Source organism: Desmodus rotundus, chromosome 8 (assembly GCF_022682495.2).
Source record: "Desmodus rotundus isolate HL8 chromosome 8, HLdesRot8A.1, whole genome shotgun sequence".
Classification (NCBI taxonomy): Eukaryota; Metazoa; Chordata; class Mammalia; order Chiroptera; family Phyllostomidae; genus Desmodus; species Desmodus rotundus.
In genome coordinates this window covers 70,794,685-70,811,699 of record NC_071394.1, presented here as the reverse complement: position 1 = coordinate 70,811,699, position 17,015 = coordinate 70,794,685, and the positions used below count along the sequence as shown (strand labels likewise).

At 42.8% G+C, this 17,015-nt stretch overlaps 1 protein-coding gene across 13 annotated transcripts in view; it reads right to left on the bottom strand.

Annotated features, from left to right (window-relative positions):
• Positions 1-17,007, bottom strand: part of FOXP1 (forkhead box P1) — a 629,322-nt gene extending 612,315 nt beyond the window's left edge. For 11 of the 13 annotated variants that reach the window (XM_045192423.3, XM_045192424.3, XM_053930430.2 and 8 more), the window contains exons 1-2: positions 16,649-17,006; positions 14,590-14,734 (exon numbers count right to left, since the gene is read on the bottom strand). The gene's annotated coding sequence lies outside the window, so the exon portion shown is untranslated. Of the gene's footprint in view, positions 1-14,589; positions 14,735-16,648 lie in introns of all 13 variants that reach the window. The other 2 variants (XM_053930432.1, XM_071222259.1) reach the window with 1 other exon arrangement.
• Positions 17,008-17,015: the final 8 nt, after the last annotated feature.

Below are 17,015 nucleotides of genomic sequence, written 5' to 3'. Positions count from 1 at the left end.
CCAGCCGGTCACTCCACTGTGCATACTTTCCTCCTTTCTGCATCCCCTACCAGCCCTGCGGGTTGGGAACTCTAGGCACATCCCTGCGGAAGAAGCACTGTGCTCTCAACTGCTTCTGAAAAAGCATCCACTTCAAGGCACTGGGCAGACACTGATGTCAATGTGATTTGGCCACGGAGACATGAGCGGTCCCACTCCAGCTTGGCCTGGGTGCTCCTAATAAAGCCAGCACACCCCTGGGCTCCCAGAAGCAACCTCCCAGCCTTCACAGCCACTCAACTGTCACATGCTAGTGAGTCAGGAACAGCTACTGTACTGAAGGAAAGAAGAGGCTACGGGAAGAAAATATAGGGAAAGTCAGATGAAGCAAGACAGTATAGGGGTAGATGTTTTAATCATTATCAAATGTTCTAAAGAGAAAGAAATGAGTGAAGTGCCAAGACCCTGTTCTCCTGAAACAAACACAGGTGACAGGAATCACTGATTAATAACAGTTTCCAAGAGTCAAGTGTTCACAGCAAGCCAAAGGCCGTGTTAAGTGCTTTACATACATTTGTTCATTCATGCCTCTGCCACCGGAACACCAGGCTCTATCACTACCCCTAAGAGAAGCCAAGTCTCAAAGATTCAGCCACTTGCTCAGGATGCCAGAGATATATATTAAGGGGCACAGAATTACTGCATTTTATGAGAACAAAAACTAGCTGGCCCAAGGTGAAACATTCCTTGAATGAATCAATTATGTTAACACTTGGTACTACAAAAAATCTTTTCTTCAAACCCTGCTTGACCCAGCTTAAAGAAGCTCATTTCATCTTCCTCAATGAGGGTGTTCCCACTGCCCAATGCAGACGTACAACATCCCCATAAAGTGATTTTCACGTTATATGAGGCAGGCGGTTATTCTGCAATTCCTAAAGGCAGTGTGCATCAGCAGTCCCCTCCAGATAGGGTCTGCCTGTTTAACAATTAAGACTTCGGGGGCAAAAGGGAAGAAAAGAGCAGAAGCTTTTCTCTTGAGGCTGCCGTCAGATTTTAGGTCCAAAAGGTCTTTTCCAGAATGAAGCTGAGGGCAGGTGATAATAAAGAGCAGTTAAGGTGACAGAGACAAAGTGGCCACATACTGGGAGAAGGAATAGAGAAGAAAAACAGAAAGAAAAGAGCAAGGCAGAAACTGAATTAGCTTCCCTCACAGGACTTTGCAAAATGCCTGCAGAGAACACCTAGTCCAGAAGATGAGCAGTATTTTGCACTCAATGCATACCTTACAAGCCAGGAAGAGGAATGTGCCTTAAAAAAAAAAGTTTGCAGAGCAACCTGGATTCAATAACAAAGAACCAACATCAGTCAGTAAGAGTGACATACAGGGGCCAGCCCTGTCCTCCCATGTTATTACGAAAGAGCAGTACCACTTAACACGTATGAATCTAAGGCAGGGTGGGCTTCCTGGGTGTGTGACCTCTGCAGTGAAGGCCCTGCATTTGGTTTAATATTCTGCTGCTGCCGTCTTGAAATTCCTAATTTTTAACAAGGAACCACACGTTTTAATTTTGCACTGGGCTTCACAAATTGCACAGCTGATTGGCTCCCACTTTTTGTTTTTCTTTTGAATCTTCAAAAAGCCTCATTCAATTTGGACATTACTTATACTTTTTTACAGATAACTTGTTTCATGGGCTATTTGCACTCTATATGACCCGGCTTTGTTGTCTTAGATTCTCAAAACTCGTCATTTAATGCACAGAGCAGGCGTTGCTTCACCTCACCCTTAACATGAGCAAACCAAAATGTGCTCAGTATGACTGTCGGAGCCCAAGGAGAAGCAATACACAGATGTCACTAGTGGGTTCAATGGAGGGATGATGGGGCATGGTGTGTTTTTAACCTCAGGGGGTTGTGAAAATCTGGGCCACTCACTAAAAGTCCACTCCAGATCCTCAACCTTATCCTACTTCATTTTCAACAACATGTATACCTCCCAAACATGCGCACAAGCAGGAATGCACACACAGGTATAACACATGCATCCAGAGAAAAAACTTGCAGCTCCAGAGGCCTATTATATCCTTGGTCCCATATATGTTACAAACATCAGAGAGACAATTTGGCCTTTATGTGCTGTCCTCAAATAGGGTTTCTTTGCAGACGAAGAACATCAAATAAAAAATACATATATACTGGAAGACCAAGTAATTAACAATTATATACAAGACTATGATAGAGAAAAATGTTCTCGATATAGTAAAGAATAAAAGCATGTTTAAAAAGGTATACTGAGAATGATTAGTGTATTTTGTTTTTGAAAATTCATACATAGGCATGGATATTATGGTGGAGAGTAGGGCTGGATTTGACCCCCACAGCTATCTCCCTCAGCAAAACTCCCCATAGTCTCTCATGGACAAAGGGGTGGCTAGGATCATCACTGAGGTCCTCTGCAACTCTCCCAGGTCCCCATTCTGGTGGTCAGGGCAGCCCAAGCAGTTCCTCCACTAATACTCCAAGTCTCAAAAGCCAACTGGCTCCAGCCGGCTTCACTGTTCTCACAGGAAACTTTAATGCTCATTTGGCATGAATAAAGGGAAAGAACATTATATATATATATTTTTTGAAGATAAGGATATGGATAATGGTTTCACATGCCTTATAGCCCAGGAACTTTAAAATATTAAGACTATTTTTAAGAGCAGTTTAGGGTTTACGGCAAAATTAAGGGGAAGGTACAGAGATTTCCCATATACTCCCTGTCCCCACAAATGCACAGCCTCCTCCATTAACAACATCTCCCACCAAAGTGGTACCTACACTGACACATCATTATCACTCATAGTTTACAACATTCCAGTTCACACTTGGGGTTACACATACGGGTTTGGACAAATGTATATAATGACATGTATCTATGTTATAGTGTCATACAAACTAGTTTCACTGCCTTAAAAATCCTCAATCCCTGAAAACCACTTATCTTTTTACTGTTTCCACAGTTTTGCATTTTTCAGAATATTAGAATCCAAATCATATAGTATATAGTCTTTTCAGATTGGCTTCTTTCACTTAATGACATAAACTTAAAATTCCCCCATGTCTTTTCATGGCCTGACAGTTCATTTCTTTCTTGTGCTGGATAATATTCCATTATGTGGATGTACCATAGTTATTATTTATCCATCACTCACCGAAGGACATCTTGGTTGCTTCCAAGTTTTGGCAACTATGAATAAAGCAGCGATATGCACAAACGTCCATGTGCTATTTTCTGGGTGAATGTAAGTTTTCAGCTCCTCTGGGTAAATATCAAGAACTGTGACTGTTGGATATTATGGTAAGAGTATGTTTAGTTCTACAAGAAACCACCACACTGTCTTCCAAAGTGACTACTATTTTGCATTCCCACCAGCAACAAATGAGAGGTTATTTTTTAAAACATTATTTCTGAGGTATTCACTGCAAGACTCTTTCCTACCCAAGGGCAAAGGATACTTTTACACAGCACAGTGGAAGCTCAAGAGAAATGTTCCACCCTTTGAAAACCTCTTCAGCCCCTCACGCTCAGTGCATGGCCAGGCTCCTTGGAATTCCCCCATTCTGAAAGAGAAGCTATTTGGAGAGCCAGGCTCTGTGACCGCCCATGATCTGAATTACGCACAGGTGTTCAAAAATAAAGAGGGATCCAGCATAATTAAGAGCATTAAGCAATCATCTGAGCCCAAGGAGGCAGTTGAAGAAAAGAAGAACAGAGTTTAGGCAGCGCTTTGGGAAATTAATTCCACAGCCTTTCACCAAGTTGAAATCTTGGCTTTGGACACACATAAAAATGAGCCTGGCCTGATCTGAGCTCCCAGTGGACCTCAGCCAGATCACAAAGTTGACCCAATTGGCCTGCCTTACCACAGAGAGGGCCACTGCTGGGACGGCAGATGGTATTACTGGTAAAAACCAACACAGTCGGACAGGACAGCAGACAGAGAAATGGCAGACGTGGCTGGAGAAGCCAGGTGGGAGTCTCTGCTTTCAGGAGAATCACGTTTACAATGGGTTTTTTTCTTTTTTCACAAGGAACATCACAATGGCCTTCGATCTGATTTTCTTCTTTTATACATTTCAATCATACTTTCTTTACATCCTACAAAATACAGCTAATTATTATTTTATTTTCTCTCTTGTCACTCAGTACTATTGTACAGCAGTAACACACGGCTGAACTCTACCCAGGGAGGAATGTCTTTTAGGGAGAACTGCATTAGAAACCCTTTGCAACAAAGAAGGCAATGTCGATGTTTCCCCACAAGGTTTCAGGAACCTAGAAAAAGATGCTAAGTTATAAGTATTATTTCTCTTTAAGTAAACCATTACTAAGTATAACTTTATTTGTTATGAGAAACTCTATTTTTTTAAATTAAAGCCATTGTTTAATGGGTAACACTGACTCTAATGGTCCCTGTTTAACACACACCAGTCTTTTAAAAAGAGTGTTGTCCAAACATTCCCCCTTTGTTACATTTTTCTCCAATCTTCAGGGAAACACTATCTACCTTTAGAATCATTTTGTTTAATATCTCCAGTCATTTATGCTATTTACTGAGTATCTGATATTCCTAATAAAACATCAGTACAAATATCCAAGTTATCTAGGAGGGGAAATAAAGTTTTCCAACCTTCCCTGGCTGGTCAAGGTAAACATTTCTACAACCCAAGTGTGTTAGCCATGCTGACACAAATGCCTTTTCTTTTTCCTCTTAAATTACAAAAGATTTTCACTTTACTCAGCAATGAGCCTGACTAGATTGAAATTCTCTGCATCAGAATTAAATATGTTCTGGCTACTTAAAATAAACAGTGTATTAGTTATCACTAACATTTAATGACGAAAACCGGTAATTCTCTCCAATTATACCGCTGACGTCATCTAGCTGTGCACCACCGACACTCCTGGTCATCAGCCTCATCGGAGCATCCGCTCTGGCTTAAGAAGCAAGTTTGGTAACAGAGCCGCAAGTAGACACACACTATTTTAAAAACACATTCCAATTTTCAGCTAAGTATATCTTTATTTATATGGCTTTCTTACCATAAAGATGCCAGTCCTTTAAAATGCACAGAAATCACTTTCTACACAGAAGAACAAGGTGCTATATCATAACAAGGACACAGAAGTATAAAGCGCCTGTTAATTAAACATCGCTTTTTCACTTTCTACCCTGCATATGTGACTGTTAGGTTCTAAGCCAAGTCCATAAATAAGAAAGAAAATGGCTAGGCTCCTTCAAATGAATGCCTTGCCTGGTTTTTTTTTGGGGGGGGGAGGGAGGTACTTTTTTTCTTTTTGTCCTTAAATGAAAGATATCAACCAGTAGCTATATTATTTTTTTAATCTAATTTCCTAGTAAATGTTAGATTTTTAAAGTTCCCTTCACCCCCCTGAAAAAAAATCACTGGCAAACAAACAAATTATGAAGTTTGAGTCAGGACCAGTGGTTTCACATTAATCCTAAAGTTTCAATATATGGTACTGTAGGAGGCTGCTGGGTTTTAAGTTCAAATGTAAAGAGTTTATCTTGACTTAATTTGCAGCACTTCAAAATGAATACAACTACAATGTATCCACATGAGTGAATTTCACTAATTCTACTGACCAGAAAAAAAATCAAGTGACTAAAGAATACATACAGTAGGATACCGTCAGTATCAATCCTCAACATGCAAAAAAAAAAAAAAAAAACCCCACAAAAAAAACCCTATATTTGGGGGAATACATGCACATGCATTAAAAGTATAAAATCCTGGGGATGACAAACAGCCAGCTGAGAGCAGAGGTCACCTCCAGGGGAGACGCATGGGAATGATATGAGGGAGGGATGTGCCTGGAGCCTCTTTCAACCTGGACAGAAATGTGTTCTTTCCTAAGCTGAGCTGCAGGTACACGGGTGCTCACTGAATTCTTCTTTGTTCCTTTTTGGTGTGACAAGTTCCATAATAAAAATGGAAAGATAAAAACACACAGTTTTAAGATAAATAGCTTTGTAAATATCTGCCAGATTTCTCTCCTCAAAAGTTGTTCTCCACTCAAAGATCAAAGAGCTCACGGCCAAGGCATCACATTTTCTTCAACAGCTGCCGCACTGGTTACGGCACTAACCCTGCATCCCAGTACAAGCCCATTTCCAGTGCTTTCAAAAGTGCTTATTTGTACCTTGAGGAATTCTTTCACCCCCAGTATTCTGCTGTGCAAGTCATCTCTGACAGAGATACTCTCCACAGTTCGGAAAAGGGACCGTCCTGCTTCCTAATAGACACAAAACAAAAACAAATACAGGAAGCAGATCTCTCTGTAAGTATCTTTTTAATTTTGAGTTGATGTGAATACATGCACAGGAAGAAGCTGGAACCATACCTTCTGTATAATTTTGAGACAAAGGAGTGTAAGAGAAAGGTCAATTTTTGCCAGATGGGGAGTATATTCCCCCATGCCCCATCTCCTTCCCCACCCCCACCCTGGAATATTTAAACCTGGTGCTGCAATTGCCATAAGGACTGCGAGACAAAAGAGAGAAGCACCCTGTCAGCGGCAAGGATAACGACTTGCTTCCACAAGTACAAGAATTTGTTGTCAGCTTACTGAAGTTACAACTGCACGTTTACTGTCAACACCATCATACTGCAACAAAAGCCATTATTTAGAAAATAAGATGAACACATTTAAGCAGCTGAACCCTTCTTAAACCCAGAGAAAGCATGCAAAACAGTAGGTCTGCAACAACATGCCTGAAGAAGGCCATAACAGAAAACCTGAGACTGAACAGTTTCCTATTTGAATAGACTGTTTTCACTGAGATTTTTTACAGCGGCACGTGGACAGATACTAAGATGCCCTGCCTGCTTTCTCAAAGCCCAACTAGCTTCTTTCAAATAATTAAAATGCGGCAAACTTTCTATGAGAAAATTTCTACTATACATCACTAAAAGGGTCCATCATTGATTCCTTAATGATAAATCAGTTAATTACTTAACCTTCCTTAATGAAATGATTAACATCCTTTCAACAGACAAGGCAAGGCAAAGGGACTCAGCGTCCTGCTGCAGATTTCATCAGTGGGTGCCAGGCCCCTATCACTGCACCTTACAGTTTTCATCAGTTCCACTGTCGTCTTTGATAGAAACCCTTTACTCAAGGACACAGACACTCTAGTTTTAAAACTTGGCCCATCAGAGATTATTTTTTAAAGTGCTTCTGCGTGTGAATAAAAATAAAAGAACTTTGTATTATAGGAATATTCCAAATGCCACCCAAACCTAGAGCCAAGGAAACAGTGAAGTTCTAGACATAAAAATAATTGCCAACTTTTTCATATCCATTAAAATCAAGCCACACCCAAAGACAAATGAATTTTTTTTTTAAATTCAGGTGAGGGCATTTTGGACAAACACTTTATTGCTGGGTATCTTCAAAAGGCATGTTACTAATTACTAGTACAGACGAAAAATGTACAACTTTTATTAAATAACTCTTCTGATCTTAGTGGTTAGATCTTTAGCTGAAGCAAGCCCTGCATATTTAAACAAGCCTCCTTCACATTTTATCTACCTTTTTCTCATAATCTTGTAGTATACATTCTTCTTAGGATTCTGCTTTCTTTATTTGTGTGGCATTGTTGGCTAAGCTATTTCCATCAATATCCCTGCCCTGCAGACCCCATCACATACAATGATAGCTGATTTCCCAAGATTCCTAGGAAAATTCAAATACTTGGGCCAGCAGGGTTAATTTAATGAGTAAACAGTTCAGATTTTGAAATGAAGATGAAATACTCAGAGAAAAAGCAAAACCAGAAAGCCATTCGACACTAATTGGTAGCTATGACAGGACGACACCCACTGGGAACATGGACACAAGCAAGGCATAATTTTCAAAGGAAATGTCTGGTATTTTGTGAAAACCACTGATGCTCCAGGTTGTCCCCACCACCCTGTGTGGCTGGGAGGCTCTGGCTCTGCCTGTTTCTCTACGTGTCCAAAACTTTCCCTTGGTGCGTCACTCTGGACTGGGATCCCATACTCCTCCCAGCTTTCCTGAGGTCCAAGCAGTTCAGTTAGAATCTTCAGAAGAGCTGGAGGCTTTTGACCAACTCTGCAACGGAACAGTCCAGTTCTCTCACTTAGGTGGGCATCAGAATCATGTTTGAAAATGTAAAGGCTGGCCCCACCAACTCCGGTGGCCAGGACCAATGCAACCCATCTGGAGCCTCAATGCTTATGCACAATTTAAGACCACCAGCTTTGATTCCCCACAGAAATTCAAACACATTACAAATAATACAGGCCTCAAGATAAAACAAAGAATCAATCAGTAAAATCCAAGAGAAAATGAAGCTTTCAGTTCCAGAATCTCTGGCAGCATAAACCACTTGGTCCATGGGTCTCTGTTTAAGTGTGCATCAGATTACCAAGGAAGTTTGTTAAAAATGCACATTCTCACATCAGTCAGCAAAAATTCTGATCCAAGAATCTGTATTTTAGTAAATCCCTTGGCGTTCAAAACACAAGCACACCCGATGATCTGCAAGCAGGTGAGCAAGGGACCTCCCCTTGAAACATGCTGAAGTAGGACCAAGTGCCAACACGCTTCCACTTCACACATGAGCACCACATTGCCTCTGGGGGCTCACACCACCTAGAAGAGAAGGAGACCAACACCTCCGATCCAGCATCACAACTCAGGGGAGTGACTCTGGGACAGGAAAAAGCCCAGCAAAGCTCACACCACATCCTCCTCCCCTTGAGCTGCAGTCAATGTCCTGACAGCACCAACAGCACCTTTAAAAACATGGGTAATAACACAGCAGCTGTGCTTTTACATCACCAAGCTCAAAGAACATACCTTAAACCACCACCCTAATCCACAGAAAGAAAGCCTGGAAGAGAAAAAGTCTCATGACAATTCAACTGCTAAGCTGGGAGAAAGAAAAAGAAACCTCAGGAATTCAGTGTTTGAGTTTCAGGCTAGAAATATCAGTATCCTAGTTAATAAAGCTGATCACAGAATTACTAGCTAAAAATCAGAGAGTCTGGCAAAACGTGGATGCCCCCCTGACTGACTACTAACAAATATGTATCCAAATACAAAATTCAGGGAAAAATCTTTATCACATCTATTCTATTTGATATCAACAGAGACCAATAATGCCACACTCAGATCCATTTTTAATCCCTCAGTAAATTGTCCTATAACATGCGAACCTTTGACATCTTCAAACTGTTGAGATAAAACAGAATGACGTGAACTTTCCAGTCAATGATCCCTCCACGTCAGCTGTTTGTCTAAATTAGCAACAGCAGGAGAAAATAAACCCATCAGAGCTATCCTGAATAAACAGAACTAAATAGTAAACAAAACACTTGAACACAATTTTGTATGTATCCACGTTCCTCTAAAGAGAAAACTATTTTATTGAAACTGTGATTTGGAAAGAAAGTGCAATTAGCTTTGCACCAGCACTGCCGAGATGTTCGCGAACACCAGACATATGTAAATACCTTGTGACATCAGTTCCATTTGAGTAGACCCGTCAAGATATTTACGGGGCTTGACAGTACTTCTGCCTTTAATTAAATTTCTTCCCAGATACTTTAATGTAATTTAAATAGATTATTAGTTGTCAGGATCTAATAAAAAATCTGTTTACAATTTAGTTACTTTATGTACTCAAACTGAAGAAATTAATTTAACCCCATGACTGAGGTGTTTTCAGCATCAAGATGAGACCACTAAAAAGCTCCCACTGTCCTTGTACTGTCCCAACAATCTTACATTACGACGACTTAATTGCAAATATCAAGGCACTAGAAATTGAACCCATCCCCCACTTTTTAAAAGCAAAATAGGTTGGGGAGGGTCATAAGGAAAACCTATTTACACTTGTTCAAATACAGGTTCTTTCTTTTAGGAAGCTCATTCTCCCAGTGGCTGGCTAGGTAGGCATGTTTTTCTCACTTTAAATCCCTAACACAACTACCAAACACACACCTGTTGTGCACAGGGCAGGACATATATTAAAAACTGGTATCAGGGGATTTCAAAAAGAAAAACAAGCCTTGCAGAAACATCCACAGCTAATTTGGTCACCAGATTTCATGATCAGGTAAAATAGCACCAGGACAAGGATGCATCCAGCTTCTGGCACAACCTCCTGGGGAGAGGGAGCTGACTTCTAAACAAGGCCTGAAAAATGTCTCAGTACATACTGACTGTAATTAATAAGAATAATTCATTAAAGAAACAAAGAACAAACACTGTCTAATTCTTTCCCGACTGCCGTGCAATTCACCCCACTATACTTCCTCTTTCCAGAATAGCAGCTTTGTAGCCCTAATTGCAAGAACATTATCTATGGGATGCAAAAACCAAAACACTTCTTAAAATCAAACACTCCTCACAACATTTATTTTTAGGTTGGTGACACAAGCCAAATCTGCTTAATTTCCATTAACCACGTCACCACATGCACATTGACATAAACTACGCAGAGCCTAGGGGAAAAGGAAGAAGAACGACTGCCATGCATAAGGTACCCCTATTAGGCCAGGTTCTTCCGTTTCAGGGATGGGTCTCCTCTCATGGTCTGCTGCTGTTCCAGCTTTTGGCACCTCTAGCCTTAATTCATCCAAGTACCATGGAAGAGAAATATGTTTTAAAAATCAGTTTAAGATGGCTCCTTGGATCACACAAATACACCGCAGACCAGTGTAACAAGTCACCAGAAAGATCATTTAGAAAATACGTGTGCCTAATTGCAGACTTCCTTAGCTTGCTGGTTTTACTCACAAACTCTGTGTTTGATCACCTGGTAGGATTACTACCATCAACTAAAGAAAAAAATTCCCTGCAAATAGTAAGAGAGTATGTTGGCTCATGCAGAAAGTTCACCTGTCTATTCAGCAGATGCTTCTCTTAAGGTTATTTCTTTAGAAAACAAACCCCTACTTGCCTTAGACCTTTGTAAACTCTACATTCAAAAAACATACTTTAAAAAAAAAAGGACAATACTGCTGGCTTAGCTAAAATGGCATTTACTATGACTGAATTCAATAAAAGGAGTATGACACCTAACAGGATAAAAAATGGAAAAGAAAAAGCCCTAAGCAAAAAAAATAAATAAATTTTTTTTGAAAATCACAAATACCACCTGTGCAAATCTAGCTATGCTCTGGAAATCCTTTCTTAGCCATAGAAAAACAGTTCATTCTCAATGCCCTGAAGTTGCAATCAAGTTGTAGTAATTTAAGATTACTGGGGGAGCAAAGGGCAGTGGGAGCTCTTTGGAGGGCTTCCCTCCCTACTTAATGCTCTTCAGTCAGGGGTTAAATGAGTTTCTTTAATGTAAGTACCTTAAAGTAACTGAATCATAAACAAAATTTATACTATTTTCTGACAGGCTGCAATCTATTTAAATTTTATTAACGTGTGCCTAAAATTATTTTTTCAAAGACAGAACTCTCGCAAAGCCCTGTAAATATCCCTGGCACACCTACTGAACTGTAATTGGCGCTGTAACTCCTAACATTGTCTGAATACACATACTTTTTTGGTGATGCCGAATCTTACAAGGTAACATTTTGGAACAGTGTGAGTCTTAAGTAAAACATGAGAACTAAATACACAGCACATTAAGATTGGGTTCAAAAGAAGTTGTAACATCTGCTCTGTTCTCCCTCCTCTTTCTTAATGTTGGCATTGGATGTGGTGTGGTATAAATATATTTGTTTAGGAAATATCACAATTCTTCTGTTAATTTAAACAACTGCTGAAAACAGACATATCCTTCAATAGAGCCTGAGAATGTAAATACACAAGGTCAGGGATAGAGTCTCAAGAGAAGCAAGGAAAAAGTTAGTAACAGAAAACTATCCCTAGGCTCAATATTAACCCGGTTAAGTTTTGTTATTGTTGGTACAAATTATTTAACTAGAAAATATTTATAGCTTTTAAAAAAACATTACATATTACAGAAAATTGCCTAATAGCATCCATGTGTATATTTAACTCACATTGTTTAATTACACAATAAAAGGTATACCCAATAAAAGCTATAAACTTTGAAACATGTTGGGCACTATGGTTATGAAACTCTGACTTATAAAAAAACAAAGTGCTTACTATGTAATCAATATTTGTTCATTAAAAAGGCAATCCTTAAATGACAATTGTTTTTATTCTTCTGTATGTGTTTACTTGTCCTATTTTCTACTTTGTTCTATTTAATTAAAACTGACATTTAATTTGGGGAGAGTTTATAGCAAGAAAAAAAAGTGTTACAACATTTATACTCCAGAATTTAAATATACACAAAATCTTACAGACATCTTCAGCAATATAACTCTCTTAATTTCAGAGAGTTAATTTGAATACTCGACCTTTCTTTCATTACAATTTGATAAACCTGTAAAAACAAAATGCTAAAGTAATTACTATTACTACTCCCTTTAAACAGGTAAAGCAGTTAAATTTTCCTAGAAAACAAGCAAGGACAAGATAGAGAACTTCAATAAAAGTAGCAACCTGGTCACGTTGAATGTCATTCTAAAAAAAGAGGTTATTTCTAATCTGCAGAATGCTCCCTATTGCCTGTTTAAATTCCAAGGCTGACACAAAACTTCATCACCAGTTTTGGGGTTTTTTGTTGTTGTTGTTGTTGTTGTTTTTAGCTGCACATCAGATTTAAACCCTCATATTCAAAACACTTGCTTCCCTGACAAGACAGATCTTCTAAACTTGATGTGAGAAAATGTTATCTAACCCTAGTGTAGGAGTCTAGTGTTAGTAAAAAGAATTCCACTGCACAGTTCTGGATAGCAAGACAGCCTTTGAAAGACTTAATACTCTTTTAATACCTTTTGAGTACCTTCTCTTCATAAACAAGAACGCATTAAAAAAAATAGTAACTTGTTTAGCAACTTAGCATCCATGAGGGACTTAAATGCTACCAAGAGAGAGGCTCAGTATTTCCTTCCAAGTGAGGCTTCGCTTGCACAACAAAGATCAGCATTTGCAGTGGTCCATTTCTGCATTAGTGAGTATATAGCTTTGCTGCTTGATCCAATAGTCCAGGGTTCTTGACGCGGAGCTCCTGACAACAACCCAGCAGCAGTTCCGTTTGATCTCTCCTGCTTCCTTAATTTGGGTTGTCAAGGTTCAGTAGTTGGAGGCTGTTTACTTTTGCAAAAAAATTTATTTTTTTCCTCTCTCATACTAACCCAGTGTCTAATAGAGGGGGGCGGGGAATGCAGCCAGTGACAAGATGTTAAACTTTTTTTCCCCCTTTGTGCACTGAGATTTTTTTAGCTGACACCTTCTGAATGATAACTAGTTGAGTTCCCTTTTATATTTTCAGTACTCTTTAATTATTAGATATTTCAAGTAGAAAAATCAGAGAGGAAAACACCCATTCTAATTCTCTGAGTGTGAGCCCAATTTTCTCTTCCTAGATTCAAAGAGATGGGTATTCTACTTTGAAAATCAAAACTCCAGTGTAATTCTGAAAAAGATTTGATACATTTTTTCCTTGGAACTGAAAATAACAGGAGCTCTTCTGTCTCAATTATGTAGGTTAACCCCCGGTAGACAAACACCTGAAATCTGACCATTTCTCCTCAAATTCCAGTTAGCACATCTTCGCCCCCTTCCCAAACTGATTCTCACTGTGAAAACACCGGGATGGGAGGGTGGAAGGTAAAAATTTTGCAGAGATTCTTCAATATATTTGCAGCAGTTAAAAATTCTTTTAAATATCCTTCAGGGTTTTCTCAACTCAGCTATTATGCAAACCCTAAATTCTGAACCTACGGACAACCAAAGGTAAAGTATAAACGGTTTCAATGTACCTATAGACTCCCTTCAAAGAATACGGAATGCCCCTCCAGCATTCCTGTTTAAAGAGCAGTAACCAAAGAAGAAAAAAAAAAAAAAAAAAAAAAAGGACATCGAACTTAGAAAATACCTGTGACCGGACATGAAAGCAATACTAGCCTCTCATAAGTGGGCTGGAGAAAATCAAATGCAACCAAATTAAATGTTTATATTAATTTCATTACTCTGCCCAAGCCTCCGAGATGAGGGCTGGGGGAGGGGGTTGTTGAGAACAGGAAAAATTGTTTCGTTTTGGTTTTCTGGTCGAGCAAAAGGAAAATGAATTAAAAGAAACGCGTAGGATGAGCCCAGCCTAAATCAATACACTTTGTAATCAGCCCGGCAAGGGTATTTGGACACAATGACTTGGAAATAATTAATAGTTATAAGGGGGGAGTAGGGAGAGAAGGGGGGCGAGGAATGTCACCAGATTTTATCGGAACACTTCACACTCCACGCTAAACTTTGATCTCCAGATTTTCGGATTTAGGAAAGGGGGGCGAAAAAAAGGAAGTCCAGTATTTGAAGATGGGCACATTCCTGGCTGCGGCGCCTCTCGGCTACACTCGCACCGCCCATGCTGGCGCTTTGGGAAGAGAGCCCCAGGTTCAGCCCCGAGCTCTGGGGTGTCCCTTGCCCCTCCGCCTTCGCCCGTACCTTGCGCGGCCGCCGCCGCCTCAACTTACCCGTCGAGTCCGGGGAGGGAGTGGGAGCGCCGCCTTTACGCCCGCGGAGGAGGCGCGGGCAGTACCATGGTCCCCGGCGCCGCTGCCTCAGTTCCTGGCCCGCTTGCTCGCAGCGCGCTCTCTTCCTCTGGCAAACTTTCGGGTTCTGCGGTCGACAAGAAACCGGGGGGACCTTCAGCAAGTCTTCCCGGTGCAGGTTGGGGAAAACTGAAGGGGTTAAGATGAATGAATAGCTTGAGGGTGTCAAGACAGAGGGCGACGGGCTAGGAGGACCCGCGAGCGCGCGTGGAGGGAAGAGAGAAAGTGGCTCAGAGAATCCCGGCAAGAATCCCGAGACCGGGAAATCGGCCCAAGCAAAGTCTGAGCACCTTCCCCGGGATCTCACAAAGTTGCAACAACAACAAAAAAATAAAAAATAAAAGGAGGGGAGAGAAAGGGGGTAGGGGGTGGGATAGGGATCCGATCGCGGGCGCAAGGTTTGGAGTTACAACTGTTTATTTAGTCCTTATTCTCTTGGGGGGCGGGAACTGCTCCGGAATTGGGGGTGGGGGGGCTGCTGCAGGCAGCAATTTCGAGGCAAACACTTGAGACCCGAGCATGTGACTTTGTTTCTGGGCGCGGAGCTCCCCAGCGCCCGCGTGTCACCTCCACTCTCCCGGGACTGAGGCGGAGCTCACAACAGGTGGGGAGAGAGACTCGCTGAAGGCCAAAAGCAGATGAAATCAAAAGTTTCCGATCTCGACTGTATCTGGGGAGGAGCGGGGCGGGGGGCGGGGGAGAGGAGAGGCGGAGGCAGCGAATGACCGCGACCCCGAAGCAACCAGCAAACTACTAGACTCAGGTCCCTGCCACTGAGGTCTCCACCCGAAGCGCACGCCGTCCCAGCTCGCCGGCTCAGCTGAGTCCTCGAAGCCGGATAAGAACAGAGCTAGGGTGGAAGGCGGCGTGGCGGCGAGGGACGGAGAGCCACCGGCTGCCGGGACAGGGCTGGGGGTACGAGACGATTTACGTGCGTCTCAGGACACCGGGGCTTGGGAATCGCCCCCCCGCCCCCCACCCCACCCCACCCCCACACGTTTCCCAAACTCAAGAGAGGAGTAAAACCAGCAAAGTGTGTGTAGTGACTAGGGAAATCTGGGCGCGGAGACTCCCTGCAGCGCATCCTGCTCCCACTCCCGCCCGCCGAGTTGGTCCCGTCGCGGGGAGACTGGGTTCAGTGGGCCGAAAGCGCAAGGGTAACGTGTCTTGCTAGGGGTGTGCAGATGTGTCTGAGTCTTCCGGGGCGGGGGGAGGGAGACGAAGGAATACCCCCGCCTCCCGATTCGGGGCAAGGAATGCGTGGCACGGGGGAGATACCCCAGGCGCGCGGCCCAGGGCGCGGGTGTCTCCAGTCTTTATAACGCGGCCCAGGGAGCAGCCCGGGGGCACCGAGGAGGCATTCACTCGGGAGTTAAAAGGGAAAACTTTGTTCCAAGTCCAAACTTTGGGCTCCAGAGGCTCCAGGCGCGCGCCCACTCCCGCCGCGGACCCGACCCAGAGACTCTCGCGCGCCCGGCTCCTCCGCAGGCACCCCGACGCAAGACATCGAAAGTTGCCCCTGGAGGCCTGGGCTTATTGATTTCTCTCCCGTGGCGATCGTGGAGAGCGCAGATCCAGGCGTGAAGGGGCCGAGGGGAAGGCGATCTCGCCTCCCCCCACCCATTTGACTTATGCAAATGAACCCTTGTGCGGTGTCACTCGAGCCCCCTCCACCCCCGCGCTGGCCTGCAGCCCCCACCCTGATCCCACAGCCTGGGCCCCAACCCGCGGCAGAGAGCCTGAGAGCGGAGGACTAGGGGAGATGCACGTGGAGCCTGGAGGTGGAAAGTAGTTTTTTTTTCTCCTTTTCTTTTTTTTCTTTCCTTTTTTCTTTCTTTTTTTTCTTTCCTTTTTTTCTTTCTTTTTTTTTCTCTCTTTTTTTTTTTTTTTTTGTGCTGGTTGTTGTTGTTTAAAGTGGCGGAAACCAGGCAGTAGGCGGCTTGGGAAAAAGTGGAGCAGAAATGGAAAAATACAAACTCACCCGCTGCAAATGGTCTCTCGGTGCAAACTAAGGTGTTTTCGGGCTTTTCCCCGCGCGTGCCCACTCCCGCCCGCGCGCGCAACCCCGCGCACACACTCACTCGCGCGCACACGCACTCGCGGGCTAGGGACCGGCCGCTGCGAGTACGGCATGCGACCGCCACACAATAAATAACAATAGATTCCTCCGCTCGGGACTAGCTTCTCGTAGCCCGGCCAGCGCCGGTGGCAGCGGCGGCGCGGGTGGCGCCGGGCCGGGGGCGCTCCCCCAGCCGGTCGTCAGGCCTCTTGCTGAGGCTGTCTGTCTGCCTCAGGGACCCCCAAGGCCCCAGTGCCCCCAGAGCGCGAGCCGCCACCGTCCCCTCAGT